Genomic DNA, 18,830 nt, shown 5'->3' on the forward strand with positions numbered 1-18,830 from the left:
AAACACTTTATTTTAATTGATAGCTATTTTTTTTACAAACAATTTTTAAATTTAAAATATTCTAACATTCAATATTCAATAATTTTCAATTTTGAGTTGTAATTTTTAAAAATATTCTAGCATTTAATATTCCGGAGTTGCCTGGAATAGTTTAAATAAGTACACTTTTCGTCTTCTTAAGAAAAAATGTACAAAAAAATAGAGAAGTGATGTGATAGAAAAAAGATAAAAAGATAAATTATTTTGTAATTGCGACCTCAATAATTTTCAATTTTGAGTTGTAATTTTACAAGATAATCGAACCCATTTTCAATGGATCCGAGAGTTTTGGTTGGTATGAGCCAGGAAAGGGTCAACGAAACCCAATTCACAAGCAACGAGAGAGAGAGAGAGAGAGAGAGAAGAAAGAATGACAAGCAGGTAATTGAAACCAGAGTCAGAGAGAGAGAGAGAGAGGGAGAGAGTGGAGAGGAAAGAAAGAAGAAGCAAATGGTGTTCAACAGCTTGGTAGTATTAACAGTGGCGAACATATCCGCAGATGTATGGCAATACGTAGCATGTTTTCCAGAAAGGATAAGCAGCGATCAGTTGTTAGATCTGGTGTGTTGTTTCCCTCTCCAACAGTTTGGCCGTTTGGCTTTCTGTCTCTGGACCTTCTTTTGCCTCCCTCCTTCTCCTGTTTATTCTTACTCTTATTCCTCCTCCTCCTACGACTCCGATTCCGATTCCGATTTCGATGAACACCACGACCACAACACCAACAACTATTATGATTCGCATTCCGATTGATTGATCATCGAATGTACTCTCTCTCTCTCTCTCCTTGTACAGTAACTCCTCAATCCGATTCTTCTCTCTCTCTTTTTCTTTTATGTAAATGTTTGACTTTTTTCCTTTTTCAATTTTTGGCTTCTTTGTGAATTTGATTGTCTGACCCCGATTTGTTTTTGTAATTTCATTCATAAATGTGTTATTAATTGTGTCATTAGTTTAATACGGTATGTGTTGCAAGTAAATGAAATTGTTTAGATCTCTTTCACATAGCATTTGGAAACAAACCCATTTCTGTTTTACATTCTTTGTGGCATTTGCACGAATAACGTTCCATCTTTGCGCAGAGTCATTTTTTGCTGCCCTTTTCTTCATCAAAGATGCAAATTTTTCTTTATTTTAGTCTTAATTTCCAATTTAGTTACACTGTACCCATTAGGGATATCATATTGGGATTCAAATATGTATATCCTCCAAGTAAAGGACAACCATAGTATGTGCTAGTCTTGGGTCATGGCCATCTGGTGAAAAATGATCCTAGAGACGATCATGCTTTTTATGAATTTATTTAATTATTGTTGTTAGATGCTTTTTGTGGAAATTTGAATGCTCACACTACTGTTATGTTTGCTTCCCTCTCTCCTATGAACAACCACCCCTATTGCAATATGGTTAACCTATTGGCATTTGGTTGTGAGCTGTAAGTTGTAACCATCTGCATTGTTCAACTTTAACAAAAGCATCATATCACACTAATATGCAAAACACATCATATCTTGAGGATCAAACACCAAACATATTTGGACTGGTAAAAAAAAAAGGATTAAAATCTATACCACCGAGGCACCCTATAGGTCACACCTCTTTTCTCCAACATCCACCATGTTGTCTCTAGGCAACCATATTATTAACTTAGATCCTTTCTTTTCTCTCTGTATTTTTTTTTTTTGTTAATGTTCTTAGTAAATCTATCGCTTCCATAATTGATTTATCGAACACAAATGCAAACTAATTCTTTGACGTTGATGTTATAACCTTTAAGCGATGCTCAATCACTCTACCATAATTTCACTGTAAGGCTCATTAACTCAGGCTTCGTTTGGGAAGCAAAAGTTTGCGTTTTTTTTGGCTATTTTAGCCACAAAAACAAAATAGGTTTTTTTAGCCCAATAAGACAAAGCCTCCGTTTGGGAAGTTTTTTGGCTTTTTGGCTTTTTGGTTTTTTGGCTTTTTTGGTTATTTTAGTCTGGGCTAAAAAGTTTGGTTTGGGAAGGACTTTTTGACTTTTTGACTTTTTTGGCTTTTTTTGTGAAAGAAGAATGTAATGATTATGAGTTGGATGTGATATTTTGTCTTTTGTGGCTAAAATAGCCAAAAAAGTCCCGTTTAGCTCTTGCCAAACGGAGCCAAAATATCACATCCAACCCATAATCGTTACATTCTTTCTCTCACAAAAAAGCCAAAAAAGTCTAAAGTCCTTCCCAAATTAGGCTTTTTAGCTCCATGCTAAAATAGCCAAAAAAGTCAAAAAATCAAAAAGCCAAAAAGCCAATCCATTTCCCAAACGAATCCTTAATATCTCTATATTAGTTGCAATTTTAGATATCTTCTTTATTTTTATAGATAGGTACTAAAATATTTTTTTCCCACTCATTAGGCATTTTCTTAGTCATTAGAATGTTATTAAAAAATTTTGTTAACCAATTTACCCTTTTTTAACCTAAGCATGTCCAAGACTCAATATGTATACAATTTGGTCCTAATGCCTTACCTGATTTAATCTTCTTTAGTGAAAATTCTACCTCAAATTCCCTTAGTCTATGATAATGCTTATATTCTTTAGTTTCGTCGGTTCTATCATATTTCTTTGCTCCTAAATTTTGTAAATGATTTTATTTTTCTTGTTCTTTATTTTTGTTTTTAATTTTTTTTTTTTTTTTGATCAGTGGAAGTTAGTATTTAGTTGTTAGTTGTTAGATTAACACATTGGGAGAGTTGAACTCTCATCCTCTCCTTGCAAGCACTTGAGTCTTTCTTCCTATTCCACTCCAAAGAGTGAAACCCAAGACTTTCCCTTAAGAGAGACTTGGTGGCCATAGGGTTAGCCACGCAGGCTACAACCCCTTGGTTTTTTTCAAATTTTTTTGTCAATTAGAAACAAAAGCATGTTTTCTTCTTTGATACCTCTTTCACCACTTCGTTTAGATTAGAATGGGGAGGATATCTTTACGAAGAGAAAGATAAAGTGGATAGGGGAAGGGGATAGGGTTGTCAGTTACTGTTGGGGTCAATAAATATTCATTAGTGTAATATGTAGTCCCCACTATTTGAATAGGTGACATTGTGTGGCCAACTGGCATAATCATTGTTCATTTGTGTTTGAAGAGTGCACTTGTTATTCAGCCAAAAAGAAGAATGCACTTGTGTTTTTTAAACAAAAGAAAACAACGATTTTTTGTTTGCACAAGTTTTGAGGGTTTTTGAGACAAAAACTGATGACATTAGTAAATTGGCAGCCCACGGGCTAGATGGAAAGGAAATGGTTTGGGTTCTAACAATGTCGAGCTGGGCTTCCTTCGATGAGACCTGCAAACAAATCCTTGAGAACTCACTGGTGGGCGTCCTTTTCAAGGGCCCTTTGACGGTCAAGTTAGAACAACCCTGAAGGAAAAAGATAATAGGAGAGTTAGAGTAGAATCAATAGCATACCTTTGTAATGTGACTAGATGTCTATATATAGAGCCCACCTCTCACGGTTACACTCCACTTAAGGGGACTAGTTCTGTTAGCCTCTCTTTCAATCAAGGTGTGCCACATGTACTGCCAAAATCAAGGAGGTTAACGTATGATGCATGTTTTCATGCTAGCTGACAACGGTTGTAGGTGCGAAGGACCACTTTATGTTGTGCCATGTGTCCCAACTGTCACATGCATAAAATGTGTGCCATGCTCTAGGTTAGGTTGGCCTCTCGATTAGTTGACCATGATAGCTTGGTTAGGTTGGGAATGGACCTTTTTGACCAACTCACTATCTTCCCGATCAAGTGAATGTGGTCATCCTTCAAAATGGGGTGCTGAGCTTGACCTGTACTTTTGAGCCCGATCTCATCTACTATCCACTGGGCTGGTCATACCAAGGTGTTGTACTTTGTGTTTGGGCATCTCCTTGGGCCAAGTGTACTATGGGCTTGGGCCCCTACTCAATCATTGGCTTGAACCATATGTATATATATATACATCAAAAACAATAGACCAAATAAGCTTTTGGTTCATTTTACCCGAAAAAAAAAAAAAAAAAAAAAGAAGAAGAAAGAAAGAAAATAAAAATAGTACACTGAAAACGGAAGTGCTTTCGTTTAAAAAAAGTGGCAACATTTTTTCAATATTTAGGTCAAGTTTGAGAAGACTAAAAAAGTGTACTTTTTGTCTTTTTGGACTAAAAATTTGAGGTTGAAAATATGGATGTTTGGGTTAACTTTTTGACTTTTTATTGAAAAATGTGTAATAAAAAATTGTAAAAATTGATTTGTAGGGAAAAATTTGAATTGGGAATTGTGCAGCCGTAATTGTTGACTTTTGGTGAATAGTGTTAACTTTTTAACTTTTTGAGTAACTTTTTGGCTTTTTTTGAAGTCCACAAACTTGGCCTTAGTCAAGATTTTGGTGTTTTCACTTATTTTCAAAAGAAGTTTTTATTCCCTCGTCCCTTCCCCACCACCTCTGGGCACCTGTTATTGGTGAAAGTGTAAGGGACACTTAAGCGCAAAGGTGTTCGGTAGCCTGGGCACAAAGCGCGTACTTAATTGAAGTAAAGTGCACATTTAAAAAAATAATGTATAATGCCAAAGGATTCCTAATATAATAGGAAAATAAAAACAAAATAGCCATATATTTAACAATTTTAACTAAAATGGTTAAGAGTCTTAAGCAGTTGTACAAAAATTATAGGTGCAAATGTTACATAGGCTTGTTCAATTACTTAAAATTATATGAAGTAAATTTTAAAACAATTATGAAAATCAAGTGGCCAACTAATCACATAACATTCAAACGTATCTTTTATATAATTTCTCCTGTGTTTTACAGCAGACTTACTACGTGATATTTGATAGCCATGATCAAAATAAGGTACATGGTTGAATCAAAATGATGATTAAGCATATCTTTTATACTTCTTGTTGTCTTGTGTGTAGTTTAACCAAACCAAACCAAACCGAGCCTTAAGTCCTATCAAATGGGGCCAGCTACATGAATCTTTCTTCTCCGCTCAACTCTATCAATGGTCATTTGGTTAGTCAAATTAAGGAGATTTATATCTCTATTTACTACATTCACCCACGTCAATTTAGGTCTGCTCCTTCCCCTAACACTTCCATCTATCGTCATTGTATTATATCTCTTCACTACTGCCTCTGTTGGTCTCTGTTGTATATGATCAAATTATTTCAATCTATTTTCTCTCAACTTACCTTTTTTGTATCGGTACTCATTCACGAATATACTCATTTCTAACTCTGTCTTTTTTAGTCTTGTCACACATCCACCTTAGCATTCTCATCTCAACAACACTCATTTATCTACATGTTGTTTCTTAGTTGCCCAGCATTCCATTCCATACAACATCGCTGGTCTAATAACCGTTCTATAGAACTTTCCTTTTAGTCTAGTGGGTACTCATTTATCGCACAGTACCCCAGACGCATTCCTCCACTTAAGCCATCCTGCCTTAATTCTATGGGCCACATCTACTCCAATCTCCCAAACCGTAACTTGTGTGTAGTGTATCATACCATAATATTGCTAATTGTATAACAAATTAAAGGCGTATTCAATATTATCATGATCTAAAGGTTAAAACTAATAAGTTGTTTTTTAAAACAAAAAAATAGAATAGCGCAAAAAAGTGTTCACTCTTGTGTAAATGCGCTTCACTTTAACTGACCACCTAAGTTTTTCATGCTTGCTTCCAGTACCATTGCGTGGATTATGAAGTTGGCATTTTTAGCCATAGGAGCATTGAGAATTGTTACGATTGAGAATCCATGTTTCACTTAACAAATCAGTAACATACTTTCTTTGAGATCAAGAAATTCCATGATGTGACCTAGCCACTTCAGTGCCCAAAAGATATCTCAATTGTTCTAAATCTTTGGTATGAGATTTATTCTCTAGAAATAGTTTTAACTCCTGAATCCCACTACAATCATTGTCTGTAATCACAATGTCATCCACATACACAATCAACAATATCCTACCAACCACAGTGTGTCTGTAAAACACAAAATGATTTGCTCCAGTCCTTTGAAGATCAAAGTCAATTACAACATTACTAAATCTGCTAAACCAAGCGCGAAGAGACTATTTTAGGCCTTATAAAGACTTAAACGACACACTAACTCTGACTCCCCCTGAGCAACAAATCTAGGAGGTTGCTCCGTATAAATCTCCTCGTGGAGATCAACATGTAAGAAAGAAATTTTCACATCCATTTGATGTAAAGGCCAATCAAAGGTGGCAACAAGGGAGATAAAAAGATGAACAAAAGCAATCTTTGCCACATGCGAGAAAGTCTTGGAGTAGTCAAGCCCATAAACTTGGGTATACCCCTTGGCCACAAGCTGGGGTCTTCAATCGATTGACGGTGCCATTAGAATGGACTTTGTCTGCATACACCCATCGACAACCTACAATAGACTTGTCCGGAGAAGGGGGCACCAAGTCCCAAGTATCATTTTATTTCAAAGCATGCATTTCCTCTTCCTTGGCTATCTTGCAACCCAGATGAGATAAGACCCTCTATTATAGAGTTAGGAAGAGAAACATAAGATAATTCTGTAAGAAACGAGGAATAGGATGAAAATAAATAGGCATATAAGACAAAATTAGAGATAAGATGTAAAGTACACGTTCTCTTACCTTTTTGAATTGCAATGGGAAGATCTATATCATGAGGTGGAGAACCTGGTGGACTGGGACTAAGTGATGAAGAAACCATGGTGTAATCTAAATGAGACAAATGCTTAATAGGAGGAGTGGAAGACTGGCCACGGAAGGAAATAAGATTAGGATTAGGAAGAGGGAGATCATGAGCTACGCCATTTACATCTAGGGTTTCAGAATAGTAAGGTGTAAATTCAAAGAAAGTAACACTATGGCAAACAAAGAAATGATGCAAGACCGGATTGTAACACTGATAATCCTTTTGAGTGCGAGAGTAGCCCAAGAAAATGCACTTTTAATAGCCTGAGGATCAAACTTGTCACCACTTGGTGAAAGTTGATGAACAAAACTAACATAGCCAAAATGCAAGGGGGTAAGGTGAAAGGAGGATCGTGAGGAAAAATAATAGAATGGGGAGTCTTACTAGAAGAACTCTATGAAAAGGAGTTTGATACCTTTCGTAGGGTTTATTTCTCTCCTAATATGGGGGTTGTATATTTAGTTGTTCATTTCTGCTTTAGTTTGGACTACTGGTGGTTGTTAGGCTTGTTGATGGTTGGGCTTTCTAGCTATTGTTGAATTTCAGTTGTCCAGTTTGATGAATGTTTATCATATTTACTTCTACTTTAATTGGGTCCCCCTCTAGTGGATGGTGGGATTGATCTCCCAAATTAGTCAGTCCATTAGACTGAATACTGAGTCTAAAAAAAAATGTTTGTCATATTTGTAATTACTTTCCTACTAATTGACCCCCCCCAAAAAAAAAGATTAGAAGAGGGCATATGAGAAAAGTTTGAGAACATTCATTTTAATTAACAGGGTGCGGACAACCTTAATCAAATGCTAATTCTTTCTCTCGGCAACTCCATTTTGTTGTGGAGTGTGAGAGCAAGATGACTGATAAAGAATGACCATTGAGATGATGAAAGATGGCTACTACAATGATGATGGCCATGTAGGAGTCGATAAATTAGAATATGAGAGGGTGCAAAGTAGGCATGGTTTTGGTGATAGAAATGAGACTGGAGAGAGTATTTTAGATTTTGCGTTGGCTTCTGACCTAGTGGTGGCTAATACTATGTATAAGAAGAGAGAGGAGTATTTGAGAACCTTCAAGAGTGGGTCAATTAGGAGCCAAATAGATTACTTTCTAGTAAGAAAAGGGGATCGTCTAAAATGGAGCGATTGTAAGGTGATTCCTTGAGAGAGCTTAACGTCTCAATATAGTATTTTGGTACTAGATTTATGCTTTAAAGGGTAATACCAAACTCGGAAAGATAGTGGGTGTCTCAGAATTAGATAGTAGGACCTAAAAGGGCATAAACTAGTCACATTTAAGAATAGAATGGATAAAGAAGATACTTGGGATTTGGAAGATGATGCTAACACAATGTGAAACTCGATGGCTAATTGTATGAGGAGAATCTCAAGGGAAGTTCTTGGAGGAGAGTCGAAAAGAAAGGGACCTAACTTTAGGAAAACTTGGTGGTGGAGGGAGAAGGTCCAAGCGGTAATAAAGACGAAAAAAGAGAGCTTTAAAAAGTGATAGAATGATATAACTGAGGAAAAGCTTAAGCGCCATAGATTGGCCAATAAGGACGCCAACAAAGTAGTGAGGGAGACTAAGTTGAAAGCCTATGATGATATATACACTAGACTAGATAGTAAGGAGGAAGAGAAGAGGATATACAACCTTGCTAAGATAAGATAGAGGAAAATAAGAGATTTTAATCAGGTTAAGTGCATCAAGGGTAAGGACTCTAAGGTGTTGGTGAAGAATGAAGAGATTAAAGAGAGGTGGAAGAATTATTTTAAGAAGTTAAATGGGGAACATGGAGGTAGGTCATAAGGGGAGGAAGTGTGCAATAATAAGGAAAACCAGGACTATTGGTTCTATTGTAGGATTAGAGACTTTGAAGTGGAGTTTGCACTTAAGAAGATGAAATTGATTAAGGCTTTGGGACATAATGATATACCTATTGAAGCGTAGAAATGTTTGGGTAAGAAGGGGGTTGTTTGGTTGACTAGGTTATTTAACAAGATTTTGTTGACTAGGAAAATGCCAAAGGAGTGGAGGAAGAGTATTTTAGTGCCAATATATAAGAATAAAGGAGATGTCCAGAATTGTAACAACTATAGAGGAATCAAGTTAATGTGTCACACAATGAAAGTGTTGGAGAGAGTGATGAAACGTCGATTGCGAGATATAACAGAGGTATCAGAGAATCAATTTGGGTTTATGCCTGGTAGGTTAACAATGGAAGCGATCTATCTTTTGAGGAGAGTAATAGAAAAGTATAGAGAAATAAAAAGAGATTCATATGGTTTTTATCGATCTTGAGAAAGCATATGATAGAGTGCCTTAGGATATAATCTGGTGGATGTTAGAGGAAAAAGGGGTAATAAAAGGTTACATTGATGTGATTAGGGATATGTATGAAGGTGTGGTGACCACTATCAGATCACTTGCTGGAGAGACGAGTGAATTTTCAATTTCTGTAGGGTTACACCAAGGATCAACTTTAAGTCTTTATCTTTTTGCTTTAGTTACAGATGAGTTGATGCGTAATATTCAGGATAATGTGCCATGATGTATGTTTTTTGCAGATCATATTGTGTTAGTGGATGAGACTAGAGAAGGAGTTAACACTAAGTTGGAGATTTGGGAAAAAGCACTTGAATCTAAAGGATTTAGGATAAACAGAACTCAGACAGAGTATATGGAGTGTAATTTTAGTAACAGCCACAATGGAAGCAGAGGAGAAGTAAAGATTGAGAACCAAGAACTATCTAAGAGTGAATATTTTCGTTATTTAGGATCAGTTATCATAACGACTAGGGAGATTGGAGCGGATGTGGTCCACAGAATTAAGGCAGTGTGGCTTAAGTGGAGGAGTGCGTCTGGAGTACTATGCGATCAACGAGTACCCATTAGACTAAAAGGGAAGTTCTATAGAACAACTATTAGACTAGCGATATTGTATGGGACAGAATGTTGGGCAACTAAGAAACAACATGTAGAGAAGATGGGTATTGTTGAGATGAGGATGTTAAGGTGGATGTGTGGCAAGAGTAGAAAAGACGTTATAAATAAGTACATTCGAGAATGGGTAAGAGCAGTACCGATGATAGTGTAAAGGCTCTCTCTCTGTGGCTTTCTCTCGGTTCGTCATCGCGACTTTCTCTCATGACTTTGTCCTTGGTTCTCTCTGTCTTTGTAATTTGTTCTCAATACTGTTAACACCCTTATTTCCTGATTGGCCCACTTATTAATTTATTATTATACTTTGACCCATTTATCTTTAGTTTATTGCAATGACGGACACCAAAATCCAAGCCATCAGATGTAAACTCACTGGTGCCAATTATACGTATTGGGCTAGTGTTATGAAGAATTTCCTTCTTGGTCAGAAAAAATGATGCTATGTTTCTAGTTCTGTTCCTCGTCCATTGGACCCGAAACAAGAAGGATATTTGACTTCCTATGACACTTAGGATTGTGATAATGCCCAAGTTCTGACCTGGTTTCATAATTCCATGGATGACTGTATTGGAATGATGTTTTCCAACTATAGTACTGCTAAGGAGGTGTGGGTCTATTTATTGGGTGTGTATCAGTAGTCCAACTTTGCCAAATGGTATGAGTTGGAAACAGCTATTCAAAGTGCTCGTCAGCGGGATCAATTTATTCAGGACTTCTACATCGAGATGACAGGTCTTTAGGATTAGTTGGCTATCATGGAACCATCTAGTCTCAAGGCACTAGATGCTTATATTGAGTTTCGGGAACAAGGTCGTTTAGTGCAGTTCTTAACGGCTCTCTCCCTTCAGTATGAGGCTATCCGTGGTGGCATTCTTCATCGGTCTTCTCTCCCCTCTGTAGATGCTATTGTTCGTGAGCTCCTCTCCGAGGAAACCTGTCTAAAGACGGCTAGTCAGACTCTGTCTCCATCTGTCTTCTTGGCTCCTATTCAACCTCCCATGTTGTCGACCCCATCACATCATCAGTTTTATTCCACTACAAAGCCTAAGAAGGGGCCACTAGCCTCTGATGAGTGCTTTTTGCCATTAGAAAGGCCATTGGAAGTACAACTGTCCCAAGAAGGGACGTCAGTCTGCTTAGTCTTCTTAGTCGCCTCAGACATAGTTTCGATCTCCTGCTGCTTATACTACATCTGTTCCGACTTCTGATCCTGACTTAGCTTCCTTGCGTGCCCAGATAGCTCAGCTTCAACATTTCCTGTCCACCTCACAGCCATCCTTATCTGCCTCTGCTCTCACCTCTCTTTATTCAAGTTTGTTTGGGTCTTCTTCAGGTATCTCCTCTTCTGTCTGGCTTTTTGACTCTGGTGCCTCTCATCATATGACTCCTCACATTTCTTTACTTCAAAATTGTATCACCCCTTCCTTTTCTATTACTGTTAATACTGCTAATGGATCTGGTATGCCTGTTCTATTTGTTGGGTCTGTCTTATCCTCTGCCATGTCTGTTGTTAATATTCCCTCCGTTCTTTATGTTCCTCAGCTATCGTCAGTTAATTATCTATCAGTCAACTTCATACTTCTGATTTTGATGTTTTCTTTTCCTCTTCTGTCTGTAGTGTGCAGGATCAGGTGTTCAAAAAGCAGATTAGGATCGGGCGTAGTGTTGGAGATCTTTATGTGGCAGAAAGATTGCATCTACCCCTATCCACCTCTCTAGTTGCTTTTTTCTCATTTCAGTTAGATTCTCAATTGAGTTAGTTTTACTTATGGTATTTTCGCCTAGGTCATTTGTTTGTTGATCGCTTACGGTCTTTAGCTCAGTTAGGATTATTGGGTAAAGTTTCTCCTAGTAACATTAATAAATGTCGGGGGTGTGAACTTGCCAAAATGTTAGCTTTACCTTTTAATAAAAGTAATACAGTTTCTGTTTCTCTATTTTCACTTGTGCATGCTGATGTTTGGGGACCCTCTCCTGTTCTCACTAAAGGTGGTTCCACATACTACGTGTCTTATGTTGATGATTGCACCTGTTCTACTTAGGTTTATCTTATGACTCTTAAATCTGACTTATCGTACATTTCAATCTATGATCACCACACAGTTTGAGGCTACCATTAAATTGTTACGATCTGACTTGGGTGGGGAATATTTTAAAACTGAGTTTTGTGAGTATTTGGCCAATTTGGGTACCATTCACCAAACTTTTTGTACTGATACACCTGCCTAAAATGGTAGAGCCGAGCGTAATTACTGTCATCTCCTTGAGACAGCTAGGTCTCTTCTCTCTGCTTCCGTTCCAGCTTCGTTTTGGGGCAAGGCAGTTCTTATTGCTGCTTTTCTTCTTAATCGCATGTTTACTCTCCTTCTTTCTGGTCGGTCTCCTTACGAGGCTCTGTTATTTCAACTTCCCAATTATTCCCTCCTTCATGTGTTTGGGTATGCTTGTTTTGTTCTTCTTCCCCATAAAGATCAGACCAAACTTAGTGCCCAGTCTGTCCTATGTATCTTTTTGGGTTGTAGTCTTACTCAGAAGGGCTATCGATGTTATGACCCTATTTCCTGTCATCTTTACCTCTCCCGTCATGTTTCTTTTCTTGAACGTCTACCTTACTTTCAGCTTCCTCCTACTGCTCTAGTTTCCAAAGAGGATTTGGTTCACATTGATCCATTTCCTTCTGAGATCCCTCTTGATGAGTACATCTCTACTGTTCTCCATGACCTTACTCTTTTTTCTCCTCTGTCTCCACAGCTTGCTTCTTCTCCTCCGTCTCTTCCTCCGTTGTTAGTTTATTCGCCTCGCCTGGCTCTCCCTTCACTAGTTGTCTCTACTCCTACTGCTGATCTTCCTGCTTCTGACGACTCTGATCCTGCTGCACACCGCTATTCTACTTGAGCGCATCATCTTCCAAACAGGTTAGGTTAGTCTAATATATGTTTTTCTGCTTTCTATCGTACTTTTTTGTCTGCTATTCATTCTTTTTCAAAACCTCAGTCTTACAAGTAGGCCTGGCAGGATCCCCATTGGATTCAAGCTATGGAGGATGAGTTGTCTGCTTTACAGAAAACTAGTACTTGGAAGTTGGTTCCTTTGTCTGCTGGTAAGAATTTGGTTGGTTGCAAATGGGTCTACAAAGTCAAGGCTCATTATGATGGTTCTCTTGAACGTTACAAAGCTTGTCTGGTTGCCAAAGGTTTCTCACAGGAGTATGGTATTGATTATGAGGAGACCTTTGTTTCTGTTGCCAAGATGACTACTATCCGTACTTTGATCACTGTCGCTGTTGTTCGTTCTTGGCCTCTTTATCAGATGGATGTTAAGAATGCTTTTCTTAATAGTTATCTCACTGAGGAGGTTTAAATGCTTCCTTCCCCTGGCTTTCACCATTCCTTTGAACAGGTTTGTCGCCTTTGGCGTGCTTTGTATGGTCTGAAGCAATCTCCTCGTGCTTGGTATGATCGCTTTAAGACTGCTGTTACTATGCTTGGGTTTCATCCTTGTGCTTAGGACTCTGCTTTATTTCTTCTCCACACCTCTGTTGGCTTTTTTGCCTTATCATTGTATGTGGATGATATGATCATCACTGGCTCTGACTCTTCTGTTATCTCTGAGGTCAAGCAGCATCTTTTCCGCACTTTTGACATGAAGAATCTGGGCCCCTTACGGTATTTTCTTGGTATTGAGATAGTTTCTTCTCCCAAAGACTACTTTCTTTCTCAGGCCAAGTATGCCAATGAGGTTATTCATTGTGTCGGTCTTACTGATACTAAGATTTCTGATACCTCATTGAGCTTAATGTGAAACTCATCCCTACTGATGGTGTTCTTCTAGATGATTCTACTCTATATCGAGAGCTCGTGGGTTGCTTAGTCTATCTGACAGTTACTCGCCCTAATCTTGCTTATGCTGTTCATGTGGTTAGTCAGTTCGTTTTTGCTCCTCGTTCTACACATTGGGCTGCTTTGGTTCGGATTCTTCGTTATCTCCAGGGCACTATTTTTTCAGGATTTATTGTTGTTTTCTACTTCCTCTTTGGACTTAGTAGATTATGCTGATTCTGATTGGGCTGGTGATGTCACTAATTGCAAGACCACTTCTGGCTTCTGCATGTTTCTTGGTGGTTCTTTGATTTCTTGGAAGAACAAAAAACAAATTGTTGTTGCGCGTTCCACTGCCGAGGCTGAGTACCGTGCTGTGGCTCGTGCCATTACTGAACTTGTTTGGCTTCGTTGTCTCTTGATTGATTTAGGTATCCCTCAGTCTTCTCCGACCTCCCTTTACTGTGACAACCATAGTGCTAACCCTATAAATATACTTAGAGCATTGATTATTAAAGTGAATCCATATATTGCTCATCCCAACTTGTTTTGGATGAGCACTATAATCCTTACCACAATAATTATAGGAAGCCCTAGGTAGTTCAGGATCACCACCATCAATCATGGTGAAGTGTTCCTGCACTTTAAATTTCAGTTTCGAGTCTTATTATTTTTATTTTTTTTAACTTTACGATGGTGTGGACGAGTTTTACCAGTATTGGTGGCAGGGGCTGTATTTATGGCTGTTGCTGTGGCTACACTAGCTAGGACTGGGGTTGTGACTGTGGCTATGGTTTTGTGGCAGTGGATGTGGTTGGTGCTGGTGAGTTTGCACTAACATCTTGGTTGTCACCACACTAACCACTAGTCTTCCTTTCCTCGTCTATTGAAAAGAAGGAAAGGAATCATTACTGAAATGTAGAAAGAAAAGCAGAAATGGGGTAGCTGGACACTGCTGGGCATTATTATCATGGATCAATTCAGATGAAACTATGTCAAAGATACATGAGTGTAACTTGATACTGCAATCTGCAATGCAACATCAAAAATCCTAACTCGTTCTACCAGTGCAGTACATGACTACAATATGACAAGCAAAGTAATCATAACCAAGAACATGGCACCCAAACCATGATATAGTTTGCCTCCCAAAAAAGGGAAAAAACATTATTTACCAAAATACAAGTTTATTTTTTCAAAACACACCAGTTGAGACCGCCTAACTTCTATTGATGCAACCATGCATCTCTGGTGCTGTGGGGATCAGCAGATTTCCTAAGCAAGTCTGCTTTTCTTGGTCACTTTTCCAGGTCAATGTTGGTTGAAAGTAAGTTCCTTTTTTGTGTCTAACAAAAATTGAAAGAATGTAAGTTTCTCTTTGAGCATGATAAATTTGAGGATCCTCTCTCTCAAAGATTGATTTCTTTGTTTAATGACACTGCTGGATGATATATTACTGTATAGCTATTGTATTTGATGTTGAGAATTTTGATTTTTATCAATAGGTGTTGGTGTTATGTCGAAGTCCAAGGCAAAGCAGCATTCTCCACTTTGCTTACTGCTCAGTATCTGCTTTTTAGAACCTATGTAGTAGATTTCGGAGAAACACAGTCTTATATGAACTGTGATCATATAAACTCATACACCACATTTGTTTCACTTTTCTCTTCTCTCTCTATTTTAACTTGAAATTTGAGTAACAAATGGTCGGAGAAAAAAAATGTGTCTAGTTGTTGTCAAAGTGACATGTGCCCCTCTTGATAACTTTTCCTTAGTTGAGTTTCTAATTCGATTTAGTTTTAGAAGTTCTTGACATGGTTATGACAGTTATTGTGCATTTTGTGACATTTCTTGATCTTTTGAGGTGCAGAATGCCTCATATTTCGTTATTTCTTTTGTAATGCGTGCCTATTCAAGTTGATGTCCTGTTGTTTGATCTCACTGAACGTGTTGATTGTTTGTTAGTTCACATTTTGTTTTTGAAAATATTTCATTTTATGCTGCTTTTAAAAGTTTCATTTATATTATGATAACTACGAGGGCATATTCTATGCTTCTTCTAGAAGTTTTGCTTATTCTATGCTCAGTTATATTAAATATTTATGATGCTTTACTAGATCTCTTTTAGCAAATCAATGTTGATGCAAAGCAGGCAATGGTTACATGGATGCCTTCTACCTTGCCTTTTGCTTCACTTTTTCCAGTGGCATTCCTAATGACCACTCCTTGCCTTTTACCCAACCGTGCAAGTTATGTTTTCCCACTGCACAGCATCTAGGATCGCATTTCTGCACGATCTTGTGCTATAAGATTTATCTTCATAACCTCAATTTGCGTTGTTTTGTCCTTACCATTGTCCTTCCAGTTCCTTGAACATAAACCATACAACTTCTGAGAAGGAAAGCTCAAGTAATCCCCAATGTTTGATCTGCTTAAATATGTATGACTTAGAGCATCCACATCAGGCTCTCTACAATGGTTTTGAAGTTATTATAGAGAGCAAAAGTTGTAAATAGGTGTTCCATCAGACTCTCTATAGCAACCATTCATTTTGACTTTGCTACAGCATCTCACCTGATTAAGCGAGACACTGTTCATAAGTTAATTTATTTTTTATTATATGTTTTGGAGCAAAGCTGGGCCAAAAAAACCATGGCCGATTGTCCACCCGGTTGTCCTCTTGGATGTCCCGTGAGTGCCCTGTAACAAAAGAAGGAAAATACTCAAATTTAGCTTGACTGGTCGACCACCCCTCAGTGGATTTGGCCCTTTTGTGTTGCTGTTGCTCTGGTGTTGATCTGTTGCTGTCTTGGGCCTTATTTTATACCTGTTTTAACATCATTTTGCACTCCAAAGAATAAAAAATAATATTTTGATGAAATAGAATTTTAGAATAGAGAGTTTGATGGAATGTGCACGTAAAGAAAAGGTTATCTAAAATAGAAAAGTGGAATTTGAGTTATAATTTGGCTCCAAATTTGTTGAGGTTGATGCTCTTAGAGGTTTTGTTTTGTTTTTTTGTGTGTGGAGAATCTAATCAAATGTGAATTACTGATTTGCGATTATTTTAGTTTTGTTTTGTGATCATATGCTGCCGCGTGTTTATTGTATTCAAATTTTCTGTTATCTCTTGTCATATGAATATTGTGGCTCATTGGTTTTTAACTTAACCCTGGATGTTGGATGTTTTAGAGCAGTGATTCAGCTGAGACTACCTTGTTTTTTGTTCAGTTTTTGAAACTAGATAATTAAAAGAGACTGCTGGCTGGTCTTTTAGGCTCAACAACCTTTCATGGAAAGAAACAAGATGACAGCTGTGTTATGCTTTTCAGAGCATTCATTCATTTCATATATACTGGTAAATCATAAAGGTAGATGCTCTTCTTAAACATATGCTCGGATAGCGACTTGAACTGAAAAAAGGTTAATCATTCAAGAATCAATCCTCTTTTTATTCTTTTTTGTTTTTTTTTTTAAAAATTGAAAATTTGATACGGATATGACATACTTAAAGAGGATTCCTGTTTGATTTTAGAATAGCATATCATGTGTGGGGAACATATCAAATGATTTTTAGTGTCAGATTTACGCTACCTGCAGTTCAGATATGATCATCCTTCACACCTGCTTAGAGAGCTGGCGTTTCATAATTGTGTAATTTCTGGGTGATTAGAGTGGTGATGTTTGGTAATGTTGTCATTTTTTTTTTTTTTTTTTTTGAAATGTTCGGAAAATAAATAAATTAAAAAAAAAATACCTAGTCTATTATGGCATGTTTGTGGTAGATTAGAGCATGGTATTAAGATTATTAATCCGTGAGCCCAATTATTCTATGTTTGTTTTAACATTTTGATTTAGGATTATTAATCCAATGGATAATTAATTCAACAAATTTGTAGGATTATTAGTAGTGAGGTAGGGGTGGGATTATTAATCCAATGGATATTTAATCCAATTGGATAGTGAATACCACACTAATTTAATAGGATTATTAATACTTCACTATCAGTCTTGTGAATCAAATATGACCTTAGTGAATTGTTGGTGGTGGCTGGCAATGGGCTAGTTAGAGGTCACAAGAAGGTGGTTGGAGGGTTGTCAAAGGTTGGCCGGGGGAGGTGGAGGTGGAGGTGGTGGGGGAGTGAACTAGTTTTTGTTAGGGCTGAGCAAAGAATCCGTGAAATCTGTAATCCGATCCAGTCCACTTCAATCCGATAGGCTTGGATTGGTTTTTTGAATCCGCGATTCGGTTTCGGATTGAAGAATTAAAAATCCGTAGTCCACGGATTGGTTTCGGATTGAACCCCACGGTTCCGAATTGGAACCGATCTGGACCGTATACAAATAGTCTATATTTTTATTATACATCCTCCCCCATAGTATCTTCTCTTATTTCATATAAACTAAACTCAAACCTAAACCCGCATCATATCTTCTTTTATTACTTTTGTTTGTTAGTTTTTACTTTTAATTTGTAATGGTCTAAATACTTATGGTGAAATTAATTTTTTTATGATTGTTTAAATTTTAGAACAGTATGTCGCTATTATAGAAAAACATGTTGCTATGGTGGAACTAATATAGTGCTATGTTTATGTTTTTATGAAATTAAAATATTATATATATATTTTTTGTTATTTAATTATGTGAATTTGTAGTCCTAAACCGATCCAATTCGTATTTAAATGGATTGGTTCGGATTGGTTCTATGATTTAAACGGATTGGATTGGTTTCAATTTTTTCAGAACCGTAAATAACGGATTGATTTTAGTTTTATCCCAATCCGGTCCAATCCGAACCATGCTCACTCCTAGTTTTTGTATACTTAGAAACACATTAAAAAGAAAAAAATCAAAAATTTTGAAAATTGTTATCACTATTTTTAAATTAAAAAATAAAGTCACCAAAAGAAAAATAAAATAAAAATGATAATGATAGCAGACAAGACGAGACGAGATGGTGAGTACATGGGGATTAATGTCAACTGAAATAGATTATGGATTAAAAGTGTAAGTAAATGAACTATATATATATATATATATATAATATAGAATAGAATAGAATAGAATAGAATAGAATAGAATGGGAAGATATAGGCTAATTATGGGGTTCTGAGGGATGGGAGGGTGAGTCAAGAACAGTTTAAAAAAGGTTAACCACAGTTTTAAAAAGCCTCTTTTTGGATTGTTGTTGTCTTCACTCCATTTCAATTCACTTTAGGTGTTTAAATAGGTCACATATCTCACTGCTGCCCCTGCCTGAACACATGTTGCTCAAAAGCTGAATGATCACTCACTTCAAACAAGTTTTAAATATT

General features: G+C 37.1%; 1 long non-coding RNA gene across 1 annotated transcript; it reads left to right on the plus strand.

Moving 5' to 3' along the window:
* The first annotated feature begins 322 nt into the window (after positions 1 to 322).
* On the plus strand, positions 323 to 17,285 carry LOC145806767 (uncharacterized). Its single transcript, XR_014350253.1, has 2 exons — positions 323 to 802; positions 16,744 to 17,285. It is a non-coding gene; the product is annotated as an uncharacterized LOC145806767 (long non-coding RNA).
* The last annotated feature ends 1,545 nt before the right edge of the window (positions 17,286 to 18,830 follow it).

The sequence above is a fragment of the Camellia sinensis genome, chromosome 14 (genome assembly GCF_055761805.1).
Source record: "Camellia sinensis isolate YWXY chromosome 14, ASM5576180v1, whole genome shotgun sequence".
NCBI lineage: Eukaryota > Viridiplantae > Streptophyta > Magnoliopsida > Ericales > Theaceae > Camellia > Camellia sinensis.